The sequence below is a fragment of the Littorina saxatilis genome, linkage group LG16 (assembly GCF_037325665.1).
Source record: "Littorina saxatilis isolate snail1 linkage group LG16, US_GU_Lsax_2.0, whole genome shotgun sequence".
Taxonomy (NCBI): Eukaryota; Metazoa; Mollusca; class Gastropoda; order Littorinimorpha; family Littorinidae; genus Littorina; species Littorina saxatilis.
This window is the reverse complement of record NC_090260.1, coordinates 11,529,552-11,537,051: the sequence shown is the minus strand read 5'-3', so window position 1 is coordinate 11,537,051 and position 7,500 is coordinate 11,529,552. Positions and strand designations below refer to the sequence as shown.

The following is a 7,500-nucleotide window of genomic DNA, read 5'->3' as shown; positions in this document are numbered from 1 at the left end:
GTTGTTGTTGTTGTTGTATCCCAGGGGCGGACGAGGGGGGGTGTGTTTTCTGGGGTTTCCGGACCCCCCCCCCCCCCCCAGCCAAAAAAGAAAAATATGTTTGTGTGTTTTTGGGGGTTGAGTTTCCATTTTTGAGGTATTAATCAGTGACAAAATCTGCTGCCTGAAACTGGTAATGATCATCCTCAGAATACACCAGATTGCACCATTTTGCATCCTTTTTTTCAAAATGATGCCCCCCGGACCTCCCTAGCAAGATAGGCGCTTCGCGACGTCGGCTCGGCGCTTCGCGCCTTCACACCCATATCTTCACAATCTACTTTTGGAAACCCCCCTCCCCCCCATAAAATGAACTGATCCGCCCCTGTATCCTGTTTATCCTACATTCTGTACTTGCGTGTTTCCGGAAGACGAAGTGTCCAAATTAATTGAACCCCGATCTCTGACGTCAAAAGCCAAACGACGCCACAATAGGAATTACAGCGCCACCTGCAAGTTATTATCTTGTCCAGAGGAAACAGCAACCGCGAATGAAGATTGCCTCGGTCATTTGTTTCATCACGAGCAGTGGAAAATAGATCCCGGCCAGACTGTAGTCTGACACGACCTCATTTATATGATATATACACGTGTGATAATACAAGGTGGTTTATCTATCACATGGATGGTCGCGGAATCGTTCTTATACATTATTTATATTTTGTACCAATATATAACACTGTACAGAGATCGAGTAAGCCATTGTTCCACGAGACCACGTCAGTCTCGGGCAGCCGCCTAAATGTAAGTCGGCCTTTGACGTCAAATGTTTTTAAAGAAAACAAAACAAGCAAAGTTCTATCGAGATACATACCTCATTGTATATCACTACAAATCCTTCCTGTCGAAATGATCACAAAATTATGAAACCACGACAGATCTGTCCTGGATTTTACCACAGACAAGAGCATCTTTCCACATAGACACCCCCCCAAAACACACACACACACACATACACACACACACACACACACACACATACACACACACACACACACACACATATATATATACACACATACACACACACACACACACACACACGCATACACACACACACACACACACACACCACACACACACACACACACACACACACAACACACACAACACACACACACACACACACACACAACACACATACACATACACACACACTCACACATACACACACACACACACATACACACACACACACACACACACACACACACACACACACACACACACACACACACACACACACACACACACACACACACACACACACACACACACACAACACAACCTTCTTATCGTGAATACTTCCTGTCTTGGGTGGGAATTTGTTTCTAAATTAATGTCGTATTCTACTTCTACGTCAATCTGGAAGAAGAAGAAACAAGTCGCGTAAGGCGAAATTACTACATTTAGTCAAGCTGTGGAACTCACTGAATGAAATTGAATGTAGTCCGCCGCTAGTGCAAAAGGCAGTGAAAGTGACGAGCCTGTTTGGCGCGGTAGCGGTTGCGCTGTGCTTCATAGCACGCTTTACTGTACCTCTCTTCGTTTTAACTTTCTGAGCGTGTTTTTAATCCAAACATATCATATCTATATGTTTTTGGAATCAGGAACCGACAAGGAATAAGATGAAAGTGTTTTTAAATTGATTTCGAAAATTTAATTTTGATCATAATTTTTGATTTTTTTAATTTTCAGAGCTTGTTTTTAATCCAAATATAACATATTTATATGTTTTTGGAATCAGAAAATGATGAAGAATAAGATGAACGTAAATTTGGATCGTTTTATAAAAAAATGGGGTTTTTTTTTACAATTTTCAGATTTTTAATGACCAAAGTCATTAATTAATTTTTAAGCCACCAAGCTGAAATGCAATACCGAAGTCCGGCCTTCGTCGAAGATTACTTGACCAAAATTTCAACCAATTTGGTTGAAAAATGAGGGCGTGACAGTGCCGCCTCAACTTTCACGAAAAGCCGGATATGACGTCATCAAAGACATTTATCCAAAAAATGAAAAAAACGTTCGGGGATTTCATACCCAGGAACTCTCATGTCAAATTTCATAAAGATCGGTCCAGTAGTTTAGTCTGAATCGCTCTACACACACACACACACACACACACACACACATACATACACACATACACACATAAACCATGACCCTCGTCTCGATCCCCCCTCTATGTTAAAACATTAAATTTTAGTCAAAACTTGACTAAATGTAAAAATAACCGAAGATGTTCAGAAAATAGTTCAATACCAAAAAATACACGACGACGTGACAGTAAAAACATGCGAACGACTGACATCACTGTGACTTTACATTTTGCTACGATCTGTGTACTCAATACTACGCGCTTTTTGTTTGGAAGAATGCACATCGGAGATGATTATAATACATCGTCGATGTAATCGGGCCCCATCAGTTATATGATCGACGACCACGTGTGGAGACACGCCGCTCGCTAGTGATTGGCCAACAATGTCACGTGGCTTTGTTTGCCTCAGTATTTCCTAGGACAAAAAACTCTTCCGGAACCCACAAAAAAACCGACAGAGTAACTTCCGGAATGGGTCTTTTTAGGACAGAATTTTCATTTTGCACGGGAACCAGCCAACAACAGCAAAAATGTCTTCTTTGGGCCGTGTGACGTCAGAGTTAAGGCTTGGTATGTGTCCAAGTGGCGGGATTGTGTCGTGTGAAGGCCTGTACAGATGGGGGGTGTTGAAGAATGACACTGTACACTGGAGGAAATCTGTACGGGTAAATAATAGGTGTGTTTGGCATATCTTGCTGCATTGAAATGAGGTTGTTTGTTCAGTAGACCTGTTGTGGTGGTGTTGAGAGGATTGCTATTTTATTGTTGTTGTTGTTGTTGTTGTTGGCGGTGGTGGTGGTGGTGGTGGTTTTTGTTGTTGTTGTTGTTGTTGTTTTTTTTCTCTCTTTTTCTGTTATTAATTCCTCTTTTCGTTACTTCTATTCCGTTATGTAGCGATTGCAGTTGAACACTGGAATTTTCTTCTTTGAGCCATGTGACGTCAGCGACCGACTTAAACTTATATTATGGCGGCTGGCAGAGACTAAAATAAAGCGCTTACATGTTTATGTGCGTTCAATGGAAGAACAAAAATTGAAGGATTTTCTAACAAAAAAGGATCGGTTTATATGTGTATTTTTTTTTTTTTACCAAACTATGACATTTGACACAGATCTCGACAGTCATCGTTTACTTCGACCGCAACCACTCTCTCGGAGAACAATGTCTTTCTCAAAGTGTGTAAAATGTCATATTTTGATTAAAATTACAATAAACGTATTTATATCATCTTTTTTTTTATTGTTCATGGTTTTCAGTTTCATATTATTTGATGTCATTATTTGTCTTGGTGTGTTTTGTCCCCCTTTAAATTGAATTTAGTTAAAAAGCTGAGTCTAGACGAGATACTTTATGTTTTACGTGTGCGTTTTTTTGGTTTTGTTTTAAATTTTATTTTGCTGTTGTGTTGGGGTTTTTTGGTGTGTCTTTTTGTACTTTTAAATCTGCGGAAGCTTTATTCCACCACGTTGCGGTAAGCACACAAATTTCCACTAGCCACCCCCCCCCCCCCCTCTCCGCCCACCACCACCACCACGTACCAACCCTACCCCTTCATTTGAAAGACAAAAATAAATACTTACGCAACAATCAATGGGTTCAAGTGCTAGTCTTTCGGATGAGACCAAAAAACCGAGGTCCCTTCGTGTACACTACAGTGGGGTGTGCACGTTAAAGATCCCACGATTGACAAAAGGGTCTTTCCTTGCAAAATTGTATTTTTATAGGCATAGATACAAATGTCCAACAAATACCCGTGTGACTTGGAATAATAGGCCGTGAAAAGTAAATATTCGCCTTAATTGGCTTGAGATTTACTGGCCGATGTGAATGCGTGATATATTGAGTAAAAAAATTCCATCTCACACGGCAGAAATTAATATGTAAAGCGCTTAGAGAACGTCAAGCGCTATATAAATCGCCCCATACATACATACAATCGGTTAAGACTGTAGAAAAAAGGTTTCTTTAGTAGTTATTTGCCCCGGAACAAAAGACTTGCAGGGACACAATGGTATCCGTTGACAGACACGGTACCGTCTTTGTTGTGACGATAATGAACGCCGCCTCTGGCTGACGTCGAGTCAATAACACGCCAGCCACAAGTCATGATTAATGAAGACGTCATTAGCAAGCTTTTCCTCCCTCTAGTCGTGTCGGTGTTGATTGGAGCAAACGAATACGTTGACCCTGCTGATGTGTGTGTGTGTGAATTACCTTGTACCTGAGTTGATTACCTGTGCTATTACCTGTGTTGATTACAGGTAACTCACTTTCCCTTCATTTGTAGAGGATCATGTACAGTACCCGACACAAACAACGCGCCACCATCGCGCACATTGGTTATTGTCGTTTTCAAACTATTACAAAATGTGAACAAGAAAAGATATATCGAAAATATTTTTAAAAATATCTATTCAGGGTATTTTACTGGCTGTACGATAAATGTAGTGTTTCTCCTTGTAGTCTTGTTTTACCTCCTAACATAATCTCCCGTAAGTTGCCGTAAAAATATGCGTGAAGGTGGGAAGTTTCTTTTGGCGGGTTCTGCATGCACACCACCGAGATCGGTTGGTTATAGAAACACGAAAACACCCTGAACCCATCTCCCGGAATCGGAGTACGACTGCCTAGATGACCTGTGTACGTGGGAGTCGCAGCCAACGAGCACAGAAGAAGAAGAAGAAGAAGCAGAACAAGAAGAACAAGAACAAGAAGAACAAGAACAAGAACAAGAACAAGAAGAACAAGAACAAGAAGAACAACAACAACAACAACAACAACAACAACAACAACAACAACAACAACAACAACAACAACAACAACAACAACAGCTAGAAGAAGAACAACAAGAAGAACAACAAGAACAAGAAAAACAAAAACAAAGAAGATCAAGAACAAGAACAAGAAGAACAAGAACAAGAAGAACAAGAACAAGAACAAGAACAAGAACAAGAACAACAACAACAACAACAACAACAACAACAGCTAGACAAAGAAGAAGAAGAAAGAAAAACAACCAGAAAAACAACAACAACAACAACAACAACAACATCAGTAGCTAGAACAAGAAGAACAAGAACAAGAAGAACAAGAACAAGAAGAACAAGAACAAGTAGAACAGAACTAGAACAGCAAGAACAGCAACAACAAGAACAGGAAGAAAAAGAACAACAACACGTCTCGATGCTGACGTACACTATAATGAGTGCACGTGGAGGAAGTTGCCTTTAAAAAAAAAAATCCGTTTAAATCGCGTGATGAACAGGAGGGCGGACAGACTGACGGTTAAAATCTAATGGATGCAAAATGGCGCCGGACATTGATTGGAAAGACCGTTACTCCCACTTTCACCTTGCACGCGATCTTTGTCGTACATACTGAGGGCTTCGTGAAGGCGAAACGGTACTGTTGAATTCCGCTCTAAGGGGGATCACTTCTTGCACGCGATCTTTGTCGTACATACTGAGGGCTTCGTGAAGGCGAAACGGTACTGTTGAATTCCGCTCTAAGGGGGATCACTTCTTGCACGCGATCTTTGTCGTACATACTGAGGGCTTCGTGAAGGCGAAACGGTACTGTTGAATTCCGCTCTAAGGGGGATCACTTCTTGCACGCGATCTTTGTCGTACATACTGAGGGCTTCGTGAAGGCGAAACGGTACTGTTGAATTCCGCTCTAAGGGGGATCACTTCTTGCACGCGATCTTTGTCGTACATACTGCGGGCTTCGTGAAGGCGAAACGGTACTGTTGAATTCCGCTCTAAGGGGGATCACTTCTTGCACGCGATCTTTGTCGCACATACTGAGGGCTTCGTGAAGGCGAAACGGTACTGTTGAATTCCGCTCTAAGGGGGATCACTTCTTGCACGCGATCTTTGTCGTACATACTGAGGGCTTCGTGAAGGCGAAACGGTACTGTTGAATTCCGCTCTAAGGGGGATCACTTCTTGCACGCGATCTTTGTCGTACATACTGCGGGCTTCGTGAAGGCGAAACGGTACTGTTGAATTCCGCTCATAGGGGGATCACTTCTTGCACGCGATCTTTGTCGTACATACTGAGGGCTTCGTGAAGGCGAAACGGTACTGTTGAATTCCGCTCATAGGGGGATCACTTCTTGCACGCGATCTTTGTCGTACATACTGAGGGCTTCGTGAAGGCGAAACGGTACTGTTGAATTCCGCTCATAGGGGGATCACTTCTTGCACGCGATCTTTGTCGTACATACTGCGGGCTTCGTGAAGGCGAAACGGTACTGTTGAATTCCGCTCTAAGGGGGATCACTTCTTGCACGCGATCTTTGTCGTACATACTGAGGGCTTCGTGAAGGCGAAACGGTACTGTTGAATTCCGCTCATAGGGGGATCACTTCTTGCACGCGATCTTTGTCGTACATACTGCGGGCTTCGTGAAGGCGAAACGGTACTGTTGAATTCCGCTCCAAGGGGGATCACTTCTTGCAGGCGATCTTTGTCGCACATACTGAGGGCTTCGTGAAGGCGAAACGGTACTGTTGAATTCCGCTCCAAAGGGGATCACTTCTTGCAGGCGATCTTTGTCGCACATACTGAGGGCTTCGTGAAGGCGAAACGGTACTGTTGAATTCCGCTCATAGGGGGATCACTTCTTGCACGCGATCTTTGTCGCACATACTGCGGGCTTCGTGAAGGCGAAACGGTACTGTTGAATACCGCTCCAAGGGGGATCACTTCTTGCACGCTATCTTTGTCGTACATACTGCGGGCTTCGTGAAGGCGAAACGGTACTGTTGAATACCGCTCCAAGGGGGATCACTTCTTGCACGCTATCTTTGTCGTACATACTGAGGGCTTCGTGAAGGCGAAACGGTACTGTTGAATTCCGCTCTAAGGGGGATCACTTCTTGCACGCGATCTTTGTCGTACATACTGAGGGCTTCGTGAAGGCGAAACGGTACTGTTGAATTCCGCTCAAAGGGGGATCACTTCTTGCAGGCGATCTGTGCCAGATAATCATTGGCTTTGTGTTCAGGACAAAGGAGAGCAGACCGACTCCCCCCCCCCCCCCAACACACACACACTTCACCACCCCCACCCGCAAGACACTAGCCCAGGTCTCTTTTAACACACCGCTTTTTCGAGATTTTGGTTTTTAATTTTATGTCGGTTAATTTGCCTTCATTATATTTAGTCAAGTTTTGACTAAATATTTTAACATCGAGGGGGAATCGAAACGAGGGTCGTGGTGTATGTGCGTGTGTGCGTGTGTGCGTGTGTGTGTGTGTGTGTGTGTGTAGAGCGATTCAGACTAAACTACTGGACCGATCTTTATGAAATTTGACATGAGAGTTCCTGGGTATGAAATCCCCATACGTTTTT

General features: G+C 43.1%; 1 protein-coding gene across 1 annotated transcript in view; it reads left to right on the top strand.

Moving 5' to 3' along the window:
- The window catches only part of LOC138951304 (uncharacterized), a 26,670-nt gene that overhangs the window by 1,526 nt on the left and 17,644 nt on the right, over positions 1-7,500 (top strand). The gene's annotated exons all lie outside the window — the stretch shown is intronic.